Source organism: Jaculus jaculus, chromosome 4 (genome assembly GCF_020740685.1).
Source record: "Jaculus jaculus isolate mJacJac1 chromosome 4, mJacJac1.mat.Y.cur, whole genome shotgun sequence".
In the NCBI taxonomy this organism is placed as follows: domain Eukaryota; kingdom Metazoa; phylum Chordata; class Mammalia; order Rodentia; family Dipodidae; genus Jaculus; species Jaculus jaculus.
In genome coordinates this window covers 125698071-125714076 of record NC_059105.1, presented here as the reverse complement: position 1 = coordinate 125714076, position 16006 = coordinate 125698071, and the positions used below count along the sequence as shown (strand labels likewise).

Sequence of the window (16006 nt, the reverse complement as noted above, 5' to 3'; positions counted from 1 at the left end):
TCTCTATTTAAGGAAATAAAATGTGGATGCATTTACTAAAATTTAAAATCACTGCTGCGTTTTCCTGTGTAATGGTATGAGATCCACAAATGTTTAGTGGTAATAAGAAACTTCAAATGCTGAGGCACAAACAAAATTTTTGTGAACTTAGATCTTTTTTAAAAGCTACATGAAATACTGAAAATGAAATAAAATATTAAAGCCAATGTTATGACTTAACTACAACACTCCATTTTTAAAACTTTGTATTGACAACTTCTATACCTATAGACAATAGAACAACATGATGATACTCCCCTCCCTTTCCCCCTCAAAAATCCCCCTCCACTGAACCCTTTCCTCTTTCCAACTAGTCTCTCTTCTATTTTGATGTTATTATTTTGTCCCTTCTATTATGCAAATCTTGTGAAGGCAGCTTCAACCACCATGAGGTTATGAATACCACACCCCTTTTTTATGTGTGATATACATAAATAACCACAAAGAGAAAGTTTCCTTTAAATGTAAACATTTCAGGAAAAAACTGTATAGCATTGAACACCATCTCTTTAAAAGAGAACCAGTCATAAGAAACTAAAGATTTAGGATTTTAGTGATGGTCCAGATTGGTTTTGTAAAGGACCTTTGCATACAATAGTCCACTGATTATCAATAGTTCTACCTATCTGCTGAGCCACCTGTTCCATATGCAAGACACAGTGAGTGTGCATTTTAGCAAAAAGCCTTAAGTTACTTCAGGATCACTACCATCTAAATGTGGATGGGCCTTATTTTCCACAACTAGCCAAAATCCAGATCATATGATTTGTTTCTCTCCCCGTTAGCTTTTGTGTCAACTGTCAAAGGGAACCAGAGGGAAAAAAAATGGGTAAGGATGGTTTCCATATTGCTCCTGAGCAAACTTTGAAGTGAGATTATTCCAAAATGAAATCAAAGACAATTGTTCTATTAAAGAAACAGAAAAAAAGTCTAGGTAACAAGAGAAAACCTTAATGTGGTCTGAAATTCCCACTAGCATAATCAACCAAATAGCAGCTCCAAAAGTATTCTCCAAATTTCAATGCACATTAATTACAACTGAAAAACATAGTTAAGATAAGAAACTATGATCTGAATTAATTTGGCTAAGCATGCAATGCAGCCTTGGCAGGGTCAGGCTTTTGTGCTCACTGCTCGTTCAAAGGAAATAGTGATCCCAGAATCCCAAAAACAATTAACCAAATGAACATTTAAAAAACTAATCCAAAGAAAAAGAAAGATCAAAAAAACTAATCCAAGGGCTGGAGAGATGGCTTAGCAGTTAAGGCACTTGCCTGTGAAGCCTAAGGACCCAGGTTCAATCCAGTACACATGTAAGCCAGACGCATAAGGTTTTACATGTGTCTGAAGTTTATTTGCAGTGGCTGGAGGCCCTGTCACCCTCATCCTTTCTCTTTCTTTCTCTCTCTCCATATATGTGTGTGTGTGTGAGTGTGCACTCACACACATGCGTGTGTGAATGTGTATGCATATATATGTATACCTCTTTCTCTCTCTCTCAAATAAATAAGTAAAATAGTTTTTTTAAAAAACAATACAAGAGCTAGAGAGAAGGCTTGGTGGTTAAGGTGCTTGCTTGCCTGCAAAACCCAAGGACCCATGTTCAATTCTTCAGATCCCATGTAAGACAGACGCACAAGGTGACACCAGCATGCAAGGTCACACATGCACACAAGATGGTGCACACATCTGGAGTTCAATTACAGTGGCTGGAGGCCCTGGTTCACCAATTCTCTGTCTGTCTGTCTCTCTCTCTCTCTCGCTCTCTTGCACTTAAAAAAAAAGGCATTCTGTTGGGTTTGCCTCAAAAAAAAAAAAAATAGAGATGGGGTCATTTAGTTAGAAACCTGAACAAGACAAACAAACACAAAAGATTCTGTTGGTCACAGTAACTTTCTCTGAGACAGGCATGAAAGCACCAGGGCTGTGACCATTATAGGAAAATCCATCCACTGGGAAAATGACAATTATTAGTGTTAACAGATTAAAAAGTAACAAATTGAAGATAAAAATACATTCTAAAAAAACATAATAAGGGGGGGGCTAGAGAGATTGCTTAGTAGCTAGAAGCATGTGCTTGCAAATCCTGACAGCCCAAGTTTGATAACTCAGTACCCACATAAGGCTAGATGTACAAAGTGGCATCTGGAGTTTATTTGCAGTGGGTGGAGGCCCTGGAGTGCACATCCCCCACCTCCTTGAAACTAAATAAATAAATTAAATAAATATTTCTCAAAAAAGTAACAAAGTGAGCCGGGTATGGTGGTGCACGCCTTTAATCCCAGCACTCGGGAGGCAGAGGCAGGAGGATCGCCATGAGTTCAAGGCCACCCTGAGACTACATAGTGAATTCCACATCAGCCTGAGCTAGAGTGAAACCCTACCTCAAAAAAATAAAAGTAACAACATGAGCTGGAGGGATGGCTTAATGGTTAAGGAGGTTGCCTGCAAAGCCAAATGACACAGGTTTGACTCCCCAGGATCCATGTAAATGCACAAGGTGGCTGACACATGCATTTGGAGTTTGTTTGCAGTGGCTGGAGGCCCTGGCATGCACATTCTCTCTCAAATAAATAAATAAAAATAAAATATTTTTAAAGTAACAAACAACAACTAAAATAGTGATTAGCAATAGCATGACACAAAGGAACTTTTTTTGTGTGTGTGTGATAGAGATGATTCAGTGCTCGCTGTGAGTTCAAGGCCACCCTGAGACTCCATAGTGAATTCCAGGTCAGCCTGAGCTAGAGTGAGACCCTACCTCAAAAAAAAACAAAAAAAGAAAAAAGAAAAAAAAAAAGAGATGATTCAGTGCTGAACATTCCTCTGTTACTTCTCAGCACTATGGTGCCTTTTGAGTTATCCCAGAGGTCACTACCATCTGAAAAGAAAAGCTTCTGTAATCAAAAGTAAGAACAGCATTAATTTATGGCTATGAACATTAAGAAAAGTACTTACTGGGCAGTTTGGTGAACATACAATATGCATTTAGCTGTACAATAGAAGGCATTACACCCCTAGAGCTCATGACCTCTCCCGTCATAGGCTTTTGACTAGGTTTTCAGTACCAGGCATGTATTACTTCCCTTGGAGTGGGCCTCCAGTCCAATTAGAGAGTGGCTGGTTTCCCCTATAACAGACAAGCCACTATTGCACCTGTTGGCTCATTCGGCCTGACAGGCCATATTTAAGGCTTGCAGTATCCACTGTTATTTATCTTCACTGATGATTTCTCTTTCCCATAGGGCTGCATGCAGTGTAGCTTTTTCCAGCTTTTTGTTGGCTGGTACACAGGGAGGAGATTTTCAGCTCAGCTCCAGCTTGATTTTCTGTTGGTTTTTAAATATATATATATATATTTATTATGTATTTATTTGAGAAAGAGAATGAGAGAGAATACAGATAGAAAGAAAGAGAATGTGGTTATGCCAGGGCCTCCAGCCACTGCAAATGAATGCCAGACGCATGTACTTTATTGTGCATCTGGCTTTACAAGAGTACTGGAGAATCAAACTCAGGTCCTTCTGTTGCTGCGAGTAAGTGCCTTAACTGTTGAGCCATGTCTCCAGCCCTGTGATGTTTTGTTTGTTTTCTTTTTTAATGGTTTTTTGAGGTAAGGTCTCCCTCTAGCCCAGGATGACCTAGAATTTACTATGTAGTCTCAGAGTGGCCTCTATCCTCCTACCTCTGCCTCCCAAGTGCTGAGATTGAAGATGTGCACCACCATGCCTGGCTCCTCCTAATTTTTTCCCTCTTGATTTTTAATCAATCCAAATTAATTATTTGTTAGAGATTTAAGTCTTATTATAATAAACATTTAAAATTATCTTTAAAAACATTAGTTTGGGGCTGGGGAGATTGCTCAGCAGTTAAAGGTGCTTGCTTGCAAAGCTTGTAGGTCTGGGTTCAATTCCCCACATAAAACTAGATGCACAAAGTGGCACTTATATTTGCTGTTCATTTGTGGTAGCAGGACTCCCCAGTGTTCTCATGTTCTTTCTTTCTCTTTCTTTGTCTTCCTCTCTCTCTCTCTCTCTCTCCCTCTTCCTCCCCCCCTCCCTCCCCCTCTTTTCTTGCAAATGAATAAATAAGATTTTTAAAAAAAATTAGTTTGTCCCACTTCAGCTGCCATAGACAAGCAGCAGCCATGGCTGTGTGCTACCCCATGGCCCTTGGCCTCAACAAGGAGCACAAGGAGAGGAAGAACATGAGCAAGCTGAGGCACAGCCTGCCACGGGCATCTGACCAAACACACCAAGTTCTTCCAGGACATGATCCCCAAGGTGTGCGGCTTTGGGCCATAGGTGTCCAAGCACAAGCAGGCGCTCAAATTCATCAGGAAGCGCGTGGAGATGCACATGAGCGCCAAGAGGAAGTGCAAGGCGCATAGCAGAGTGCTGGCCGCTATGCGCAAGACCTCTGCCGAGGAATGAGCCCGCCGCCTCCCATAAACCCTTGTTTATCCCGGGCGGGGGAGCGGCGTGGGGGGAACACTTGGGGCCAGGTGGTGGCTGATGTCTTTTATGGTAGCACTCAGAAGGTAGAGTTAGAAGGCGTGCTGTGAGTTCAAGGCCAGCCTAGGACTACAGAGTGCATTCCAGGAGTGTCAGCCTGGGCTAGAGTGAGACCCTACCTTTAAAAAAAATTAGTTGGGCTGGAGAGATGGTTTAGCGGTTAAGCGCTCGCCTGTGAAGCCTATGGACCCCGGGTTCAAGGCTCGGTTCCCCAGGTCCCACGTTAGCCAGATGCACAAGGGGACGCACGCGTCTGGAGTTCGTTTGCAGAGGCTGGAAGCCCTGGCGCGCCCATTCTCTCTCTCTCCCTCTATCTGTCTTTCTCTCTGTGTCTGTTGCTCTCAAATAAATAAATAAGAAATGAACAAAAAATGTTTAAAAAAAAATTAGTTTGGCATTTTTGTTTACTCCTTGTGCCAAGTATGAACAAGTACTTTATAAGCTAAAAGTACAGAGATGAGTTACTATTTTAAGTGCATTGTGAAAGTGTCTTAGCAGTTCAGCGTCCTCTTAAAAAACATCTGTGTACATGTACACATTCCACTATCAGAGCGCTTGATGCTGTAGGTTTTTGCTATAATTTCCAGTAATGCACCTTTCTAAATCTAAAGACTATATTAAAATAACATAAGCATATATGACTCTTATGGTGAGGACCCCTAGGGAAGACCATATGGATACCAAGTAATATAGGAAAGGAATCTGTATTAGCCAGCCAGCAACCATATCCAGTTAATACAGAAGGTAAAGACTGCATTTAGCAATAGCGAGAAAAATACTTTGTCTTGTGGTGGCCCATTATGTTAAAGCAAGCCAAGTATATAGTTCAAGTGGAGGTGAGACCATCTCCTAAGATACCAGATAAGCTAAACTTCCTTCTACAGGTTCACAATATTGAGTTACTTATGTCCTTCTGTAGCTTAGGCCTTGGTCACATAACAGGAGCTGGCCAGTGACAGACAACAAAAATTCCAAGAACATAAATATATTAAAGAAACAAGGGATAACACTTCAATATGAAGTTTGAAAGGAACTTTAGTGGGGAGAAGAGGAAGTTCAGATTTGGCCATTTGCTGGTCCTTAGTGGAAAGCTGTGTGTTGGCAAAAATCCATCTGGACTTTAGCTTGGGAGACTACGTGCCTTGTATAGCTATACTCACACAAAAAGAAAGCAGGCAAGAAGCGGTGGAGTGTTGAGGTGTTGGGTGGGGAAGCTGCAGGCAAGAGGTTAAGAGAGAGAGAAAAGCAGTGTAGCCTTTGAGGGTCCTTTGCCAAGCTATTTGAGAATCCACAGACACAATTGTAAATTATAACCCAGGGTGAGTCACAGGAGTGGTGTCATTTGCTGCTAGGCTCCTGACTGTGTGGCTTTGGACTTTTGGAGCTGATTTTCAAGAGGGACGAAGAAGGATTTGAAACCTTGGCTTAAGAGATGCCTTGCAGTATCTGAAAGTATCTGAAAGAGAGAAGAGACACAAATTAATAAAATTAGAGATGAAAAAGGTAGCATCACAGCAGATTTCAGAGAAATTCAAAAAATCATAGGGACATATTATAAAAGCATATACTCCACAAAGTATGAAAATCTGAAAGAAATGGGTAATTTCCTTGATTTATATGCCCTACCTAAATTAAATCAAAATGAGATTAAACACTTAAATAGACCTATAACAAACATGGAGATCTGAACAGTTATCAATAATCTTCCAACTAAAAAAAGCCCAGGCCTGGATGGATTCACTGCTGAATTTTACCAGACTTTTAAGGAAGAGCTAACACCATTGCTTCTTAAGCTTTTCCAGGAAATAGAACAAGAAGGAATTCTACCAAACTCCTTCTATGAGGCCAGCATCACCCTGATACCAAAACTAGGCAAAGATAGAACAAAAAAAAGAAAATTGCAGACCAATCTCCCTCATGAACATAGATGCAAAAATTCTCAACAAAATATTGGCAAACAGAATACAAGAATATATCAGAAAGATCGTTCATCCTAACCAAGTAGGCTTTATCCCAGAGATGCAGGGATGGTTCAATATATGCAAACCTGGCCGGGGCGCGCCGCCCGCCATGGTGGCCATGGCGGCCGGGTGGGGCCCACGTCGCTGTCGGCCGTGGTGAGCCGGGTGGAGGAGCTCGGGGACGGGCCCAGGCCCACATTCAGCAGCTGAGCGAAGCGGTGGACGAGGACGATCACTTTTTAATTCGGGCCTCTGCAGCTCTAGAAAAATTGAAACTCTTGTGTGGAGAAGAGAAAGAATTTTCAAATCCATCACATCTTCTGGAACTATACACACAGGCTATTTTGGACATGACATATTTTGAAGAAAATAAACTAGTAGATGAAGATTTTCCTGAAGACTCTTCTCCACAGAAAGTAGAAGAGCTGATTAGTTTTCTTTCAGAACCAGAAATTTTAGTCAAAGAAAACAACGTGAATTCAAAATCCTGCGATTTGCTTGGGGACGAGCTACAGAATGTCTCTCTTGGAGACGAGGAGCCCTGCTGTCTATGTATTGTCACTCGCTAACTAAGAGAAGGGAATGGCTCTCAAGAAAATCTAATTTGCTTCAAAAGTACCTTGTTGATGGAATCAATTACTTGCTGCAGATGCTAAATTACCGGTGCCCTATCCAGTTAAATGAAGGAGTTTCTTTCCAAGACGTAGACACAGCTAAGTTACTGAGTGCAGGAATATTCAGTGACATTCATGTGCTGGCTATGATGTACAGTGGAGAGATGTGCTACTGGGGACTGAAGCACTGTGCATATCAACAGCCGGAAAGCCGTGAAGTCGATACTGGTGTTTCTGGAGCAGGCTGCACTCTACACAAAGAGCCATTAGACTTCCGAGAAGTAGGAGAAAAAATTTTGAAAAAGTATGTATTTGTATGTGAAGGACCTCTGAAAGAACAAGAATGGAATACAACAAATGCAAAACAAATTTTAAACTACTTTCAGCATTGCTATAACTAGTAGCTCATTTCATCCTTTGCAAATTAAAACAAAAATCATTAAGTGGAAAAGAAAGTTTCAGAAAAGAAGATTCACTAACACTGATAATTGAGAATACTACACCACATAAAGATATTCAGTATGGTTATCATTCTTTAAATGCTATTACCTGTTATTATATAGTCTTAAATCTGTGAAGAAATGATTTCTTTCATTTCTAAATTGGTATACATGTTATTGTAATTCACCTTGAACTATATATAATCCTGTTGCTAGTAAGGAGGAATCCAATTCAGCTTCATAAAGTTTTTGTTTATTATTTTTGATTATTATTGTTTCAGTGTAGGAAAAGTACATGGAACATAAGATTCAATCTTTCTTTCTTCTTCTGTGGTTGGTTTGTTTGTTTGTTTGTTTGTTTGTTTGTTTGTTTTGATGTAGGGCCTCTTTGAGTCCGTGCTGACCTGGAATTCACTATGTAGTGTCAGGCTGGCCTAGAACTTATAGTGATCCTCCTACCTCAGCCTCCCAAGTGCTGGGGTTAAAGGTGTGTGCCACCACGCCTGGCTAATCTCCCTTTCTTGAACTTTGCTGTGCTTCAGAGATTAAAATCAACTCACCCCATTGTTTCCCTTATGTACTATGGGTATTAATATAGGCAAAATGAAAGATTCTGACTAATTCTCAGATTTCATTTTAATAAGGTGAATAACAAAAGATCACAAAAGGAGTTACTGTGCTTATGTTGCATGTATTACAATCATGCTTCAGTTTTTAACTCACTCATTTCATAAAACTTCAGAAATTGATTTCTTACCTTGATTAAAATGAAATTCATGGTTTCTCAATGAATCAGGTTAATCCAGCAAATGCTTTTAAGGTATATCTTTGCATATTATACTGAAACTTAAATATGTTTTGCTTTTAATAGTAGGGATGGAATGCTGAAGGCCAAAGAGCCTAGTTTGATATCTTGCATATTACCATCTTTCTTTCTACCTCAACTCCTGAAGTCTTGGAATGGTTTGTGTGGTACCTTTGGTGCCCTCAATTTCTGTCCTCATGTTCATGACATTCCAGCGGCTTACTCCTGCGTTCTCACCCTGATCATCAATCATCCAAACTTTCTCAACTCTGAAATCTTAAATTTCAGTACTGGATGACGATTCACATCTTTCCAGCCTTCAATGTTCTTGTTTTCATTGTTCTGTCTTTCATTCTGTAGTCTGTAGCTGCTTCACAAGCTTCTTTGCTTGATGTTCCCTTTCTCTAAACCACACTGCTTTAGGATTTCTTTGTCCTCAGTGTCATGGACCTTCACCACCACTGTCACTGCTGTCCCCTCTCCCATCTTACCTTTCAGCCTCGTCTTTCTGCAGACTCTCAACTCGGAGTTAATACTGTTGTCAGCAGTTTCTAGGAGACTGAGTTCTGTGAAGGACATGCCTCCTTCAAAGTGAAATTGTGGGCTGGAGGGATGGCTTAGAAGTTAAGACACTTGCTGGTGAAGTCTAAGGACCCATGTTCAACTGTCCAGGTCCCATGTAAGCCAGATGCACAAAGTGATGTAAGTGCAAGGTGTCACATGCACACAAGGTGGTGCATGTGTCTGTAGTTTGATGGCAGTGGCTGGAGGCCCTGGCATGCCAATTCTTTCTTTCTTCCTCTCATTCTCTCATATTAAAAAAAGGCCAGTCTCTGGGGCTGGAGAGATGGCTTAGCAGTTAAGTGCTTGCCTGTGAAGCCTAAGGACCCCAATTCAAGGCTCAATTCCCCAGTACCCATGTTAGCCATATACACTAGGCACATGTATCTGGAGTTTGTTTGCAATGGCTGGAGGCCCTGGTGCACCTATTCTCTCTCTCAAATAAAAAAGTTTTTTTTTTTAAAAAAAAATATCTGCAAACCTATAAATGTAATACATTATATAAATAGGTTGAAGGACAAAAATCACATGCTCATCTCATTAGACGCAGAGAAAGCATTCAACAAAATCCAACATCCCTTCAGGATAAAAGTCCTACAGAGACTGGGAAAGGAAGGAACATATCTCAATATAATAAAAGCTATTTATGACAACCCTACAGCCAACATATTACTAAATGGGGAAAAACTGGAAGCTTTTCCACTAAAATCAGGAACAAGACAAGGGTGTCCACTGTCACCACTTTTATTTAATATAGTTCTGGATGTCTTAGCCATAGCAATAAGGCAAGAGACACACATAAAAAGGATACACATTGGAAAGGAAGAGATCAAGTTATCATTATTTGCAGATGACATGATTCTATTCATAAAGGACCCTAAAGACTCTACTAGCAAACTGTTAGAGCTGATCAAAACCTACACCCATGTAGCAGGATACAAAATAAATACACAGAAATCAGTAGCTTTCACATATGCTAACAACAAACAAACAGAGGATGAAATCAGAGAATCACTCCCATTCACAATTGCATCAAAAAATAAATAAATAAATAAATAAAGTACCTTGGAATAAACCTAACCAAGGAAGTAAAGAATCTCTACAATGAGGACTTCTGGTTAAGATGGCGGCGTAGGTACCACACCAAAGCAGCCTGGGGGGGGGGGGGAGACCAAAAAAACTCAGCAAAATACACACTTTTACTAAAAAATGAGGTGTATAGGAACTTGAAGCAGCAGCGGAGAAGTAGAAGAGATCCAGAGCCTGCACAGGCGGGAAAAGTGGCCCCGGCAGCTCTGCCAACTGCGGCGGCGGTGCACCACAAAGCCGCCAGGCTCGGCTCCAGCCACAGGAAAAGCCAGGTGCAGGAATGTTTCACTTACACCGGAGCTCTCCGCAACTCAGGAAATGTGAAGGGAGAGCGGCAGTGAGCAACGGAGGAGCAGACCACGAGGTAGAAGAACATGTGGAGCAGCAGGAGACCTAAAGCAGCTGCGGCTCCCTCCCCTCCCCCACCGCCTGAGCCCAGCTCCAGCAAACAGAGCAGCAGTTCCGGGACTGGGCCACGCCAACTTGGGCCGACAGCAGGAACCAAGCAGGAGCAGAGTTCAGCAGCAACATCAGAGGCTCCGGCACCGATAACAGCAGCCCCAGCAGCAGCAGATCCAGGAGCGGCAGCAGTGGCAGATCCCGCAGCAACAGCTTCAGTGGTGGCAGCAGCAGTGGGCCCAGCAGCACAGCTTCAGCAGCAGCGGCTACAGGCCCAGCAGTGGCAGCTTTAGCAGCAGCAGTTCCAGCAACAGGGGTGCTGATCTGCAGCACCACACTTGCCAGTCTCGGTTTGCCCCATGGGAAAAGCCAGTGCCCAACTCCAGAAATCAGAACAGCAGCCCGACGACCAGGCAGCAACTTGACTAAGAACAAAAATCATCCAAGGTAACTGGGATTGCACCAGGGCAGGGTCTCACTTGGTCATAAGCTGACTTGGATCACTCAACAGACCAGAAATCTTAGCCTCTTCGTTGTTAGAGGATCTGGGAGTTATAATAACCACTCTTGCATACATACTTGGGGCTGTTTTTGATTGAATGTGTACAGTGTTTACTTAAATTTTAGAATCTACCTGTATTTTATTCCACTCAGCCTGCTTGAATACTCCCATAGCAGGGAAACTCAACCCCTAGGAATACATTTGTAGTTACTCTGAGAGTCTTAAGAGCCACACCTAACACCTTAAGCTTCTACCCTGAAAATATATAACATCAAATCAATTGATATAGCTAAAAATACCCAGCTAGCTAGAAAATCCAAGTTTAACTTAATCCAAGATGCAAAATATATATACATTATAACATAAGAAACAATAAAAAGCAAGACAATATAAATCCACCTAAAAGTATTAATGCATCAGAAATGTTCTCCAGTGAGAACGAGTTAGAGGAAATGCCTGAGAAAGATTTCAAAAGAATGATTGTAAATACATTCAAAGAGGTCAAAGAACAAATCAAAAGAATCAAAGAAGAAATCAAAGAGGAAATCAAAGGAATCAAAGAAGATGCAGGACACCAATTTCATGAAATAAAGAAGGCAATACAAGACATAAATAAGGAAATAGAAATAATAAAGAAAAACCAGTCAGAATTACTAGCAATGAAGAACACAGTTAATGAAATAAAAAACTCTGTAGAAAATCTCACCAGTAGGATGGATGAGGGAACAGGATATCTAAGCTACAAGACCAGGTGGAAGATCTAATACAGGCCAACAAAGAGAAAGACAAACTTATAGAAAAGTGTGAGTGGAAATTTCAAGATATTCGGGACACTATGAAAAGATCCAATATAAGAATTCAGGGCATATTAAAAGGAGAAGAATTCCACTCCAAAGGCATAGTAAGTGTCTTCAAAAAAATCATAGAAGAAAATTTCCCCCAAATTGGGAAAGAGGTGCCAATTCAGATACAGGAAGCCTTTAGAACCCCAGCCAGACAAAACCTGGAAAGAACCTCTCCTCGCCATATTATAATCAAACGTCCAAACACATATAACAAAGAAGAAATATTGAAAGCAGTTAGAGAGGAAAATCAAGTTACCTACAAAAGCAAGCCCATCAGGATTACAGCAGATTATTCAACACAAATTTTTAAAGCCAAAGGGCTTGGAGTGATATATTCCAAGTTCTGAAAGATAACAACTGTCAACCAAAGTTACTTTATCCTGCAAAGTTATCCATTCAAATAGACGGAGAAATAAGGACATTCCATGACAAAAGCAGGTTAAAGGAGTATTTGAAGACAAAAGCAGCTCTACAGAAAATACTTGATAGAATCCTCCATGCTGAAGAAAAGGAAAAGCACACATATAAAGAAGCTAGAAAAAGCAAGCAATACTCAAATACTAGTTAACACAAAAGAGCACAGGTAGAACCAGAACCACAAAAAAAAAAAAATGGCAAACATAAATACACACCTTTCAATAATATCTCTTAATATCAGTGGCCTCAATGCCCCAACAAAAAGACATAGGTTTGCAGACTGGGTTAAAAAGCAGGATCCTACAATTTGTTGTCTCCAAGAAACTCAGATTTCTATAAAGGATAGACATTACCTTAGGGTGAAAGGTTGGAAGACAGTGTTTCAAGCAAATGGGCCTAGAAAACAAGCAGGGGTTGCTATCCTAATATCTGACAAGGTAGACTTCAGTCCAATGTTAGTCAAGAAAGATAAGGAAGGTCACTTTATATTGATTAAGGGCACACTCCAACAGGAGGACATTACAATCCTAAACATATATGCACCTAACATGGGGACTCCCAAATTCATCAAACAAACACTATTAGAACTAAGGTCACAGATAACACCAAACACAGTGGTGGTGGGTGACTTTAACACCCCACTCTCATCAATTGACAGGTCATCCCAGGAAAAAATAAACAGAGGCATCTGGACTAAATGAGGTCATAGAAGGAATGGACCTAACAGATATATACAGGACATTTCATCCAAAGGCTACAGAATATACCTTCTTTTCAGTAGCACATGGAACATTCTCTAAAATAGATCATATATTAGGACTCAAAACAAATCTTAACAAATTCAGGAAAATTGATATAATTCCTTGCATTCCTTGGAATAAACCTAAGCAAGGAAGTAAAGAATCTCTACAATGAGAACTTTAAAACACTCATGCGAGTGACAGGGGCTCACTGGTCAACCAATCTAACCAAAAAATGGCATGAACTCCAAGTTTAGAGAAAGACCATATCTCACGGAATTAAGGTAGAAGAATGGTAAAGACAAACATCCATTGCTGTCACATACAGACACACCAAAACAAACAAAAAATGTAGCATCTCATAGCAACAGTGATTTACACAATTCTGTGGGTCAGGTCTTTGAAGTTCTCCCTGGCAGGCTATTCAGGTTACACTGGCATCAGCTAGCTGAGGTATGAGAAGGTCACGGCACAGACTACATACTTGTGCTCTACAGGGTCTCATCCCCCATAGACTGGCCCAGACTGGTTCACATGCTGCCTGCGGTGGGTTATAAGAACACAGAATGCACCTTTTGCTAGCCCTGCTGGTAGAGCTGAGGACTTGTAGACTGAACACAAAGCGAGCAGAGCCCAAGATTCCTGCAGCCAGGTTCCAGGGAACAAGGGCCATCATCACACCCAACACCCAGCAAGACCCTGGAGACCAGCAAAGCCGCACATCTAACGCAGTCCTGCAGAGACACAGTCCCCGCCTTTGGTGCACGTCAGCTGCTGACCTCTAACACAGACGACACTATTGTTCTAAAGTATCTGGAGGGCTGGAGAGATGGCTTAGCGGTTAAGCTTGCCTGTGAAGCCTAAGGACCCTGGTTCGAGGCTCGGTTCCCCAGGTCCCACGTTAGCCAGATGCACAAGGGGGCGCACGCGTCTGGAGTTCCTTTGCAGAGGCTGGAAGCCCTGGCACGCCCATTCTCTCTCTCTTCCTCTATCTGTCTTTCTCTCTGTGTCTGTCGCTCTCAAATAAATAAAATAAAAATAAAGTATCTGGAGTCCTTACTCGTGCTCCTTGTTTATTGGGACATTTTTAGTGGAGGCCAGGACATTAGCCAAGCAATGTTAGGGAAGACTAAGCCTACATTCAAAGAAATATAGAATGGCAACTTAGATTTTTTCCTTTTGAGCTTTTGGCAAATCCACTTGAAACCGTGCCAGGAAAATCTGATAATTTCCACTGCAACCTCCAGAGGCTCCTGCCTTCTTGATCGTCCCTCACCGGCCTGGAGAGAGTTGGAGAAACACAGTAAATCCGTACGTGCATTCTGTGCCAGCAGTCACTTTTAGCCTCTCAGAAATGAGAGTGAACTACCATGGTACACAATTCAGCTCTGAAGCCAAGGGGTAAAGAGAAGCGAGTGCTTTAGAGGGGCAGAATGTGCACCCAAGGCGTGTTACTAGTAACTGAACGTGTTGACTGGTAAAACTTTCCAATGGTACCAGAGCAAAACCTCTGGGTAGGGAGAATTCTTCATTTTTCCTTCCTTGATCTTATGTGCAACAATGGGTCCTTTCTCCTTTGACAATAACTGCACTGTGTGCTTAAAAAAAATAAAAATAAAAAATAAAACACTCATGCGAGAAATTGCAGAAGATACTACAAAGTGGAGAAACATGCCTTGTTCCTGGATTGGAAGATTCAATATTGTGAAAATGGCAATCTTATCTAAAGCAATCTACACATTTAATGCAATCCCTATCAAAATTCCAAAGGCTTTCTTCATGGAAAGAGAAAAAACAATCCAAAAATTCATTTGGAATCACAAAAAACCTCGAATATCTAAAATAATACTGATGGGCTGGAGAGATGGCTTAGCGGTTAAGCACTTGCCTGTGAAGCCTAAGGACCCCGGTTCGAGGCTCGGTTCCCCAGGTCCCACGTTAGCCAGATGCATGACGGGGCACATGCATCTGGAGTTCGTTTGCAGAGGCTGGAAGCCCTGGCACGCCCATTCTCTCTCTCCCTCTGTCTTTCTCTCTGTGTCTGTCGCTCTCAAATAAATAAATAAATAAATAAATAAATAAATAAATAAAACTACAGTGAGATTCCATCTCACTCCTGTCAGATTGGCCACCATCATGAAAACAAATGATCATAAATGTTGACAGGGATGTGGAAAAAGAGGAACCCTTCTACACTGCTGGTGGGAATGCAATCTGGTCCAGCCATTGTGGAAATCAGTGTGGAGGTTCCTAAAACAGCTAAAGATTGATCTACCATATGGCCCAGCTATAGCACTCCTAGGCATATATCCAAAGGACTCATCTCATTTCCTTAGAAGTACGTGCTCAACCATGTTTATTGCTGCTCAATTTATAATAGCTGGGAAATGGAACCAGCCTAGATGTCCTTCAACTGATGAGTGGATAATGAAGATGTGGCACATTTATACAATGGAGTTCTACTCAGCGGTAAAGAAAAATGAAGTTATGAAATTTGCATAAAAATGGATGGGTCTGGAAAGGATTATACTAAGTAAGGTAACCCAGGCCCAGAAAGCCAAGCGCCACATGTTCTCTCTCATATGTGGATCCTAGCTACAGATGATTGGGCTTCTGCATGAGAAGGAAAATACGTAGTAGCAGAGGCCAGTAAGTTATAAAGGAGATATCAAGGGAAGAGAAAGGAAGGGAGGAGTGTACTTAATAGGTTGGTATTGTATATATGTAAGTAGAATGATTGAGATGGGGAGGTAATATGATGGAGAATGGAATTTCAAAGGGGAAGTGTGGGGGCAAGGATATTGCCATGGAATATTTTTTATAATCATGTATAATGTTAATAAAAATTGTGAAAAGATAAAAAATAAAATAAAGATTAAAAAAGAGATGCCTTGCAGTACAGTAAGTACAGCTTGATGGACAATTCTTGTCAGACATGAAAGACCTGAATACAGTAAGAACTGTGAACTGTGAGGTTTGACTTGTAAGGGTGACAAAGAGCTTTGCCTTGTCTGTGCTAGAAGCAGTTTATGTGAGAGGCTTGCTGTTATGCCTGTGTCCTAAGAACTTGTGCAGGGTTG

The 16006-nt window shown here is 41.2% G+C and overlaps 2 pseudogenes; both read left to right on the top strand.

Moving 5' to 3' along the window:
- The first annotated feature begins 4186 nt into the window (after positions 1–4186).
- LOC101595390 lies at positions 4187–4472 on the top strand (annotated as a pseudogene).
- Positions 4473–6580: 2108 nt separating this feature from the next.
- LOC123460257 lies at positions 6581–7710 on the top strand (annotated as a pseudogene).
- The last annotated feature ends 8296 nt before the right edge of the window (positions 7711–16006 follow it).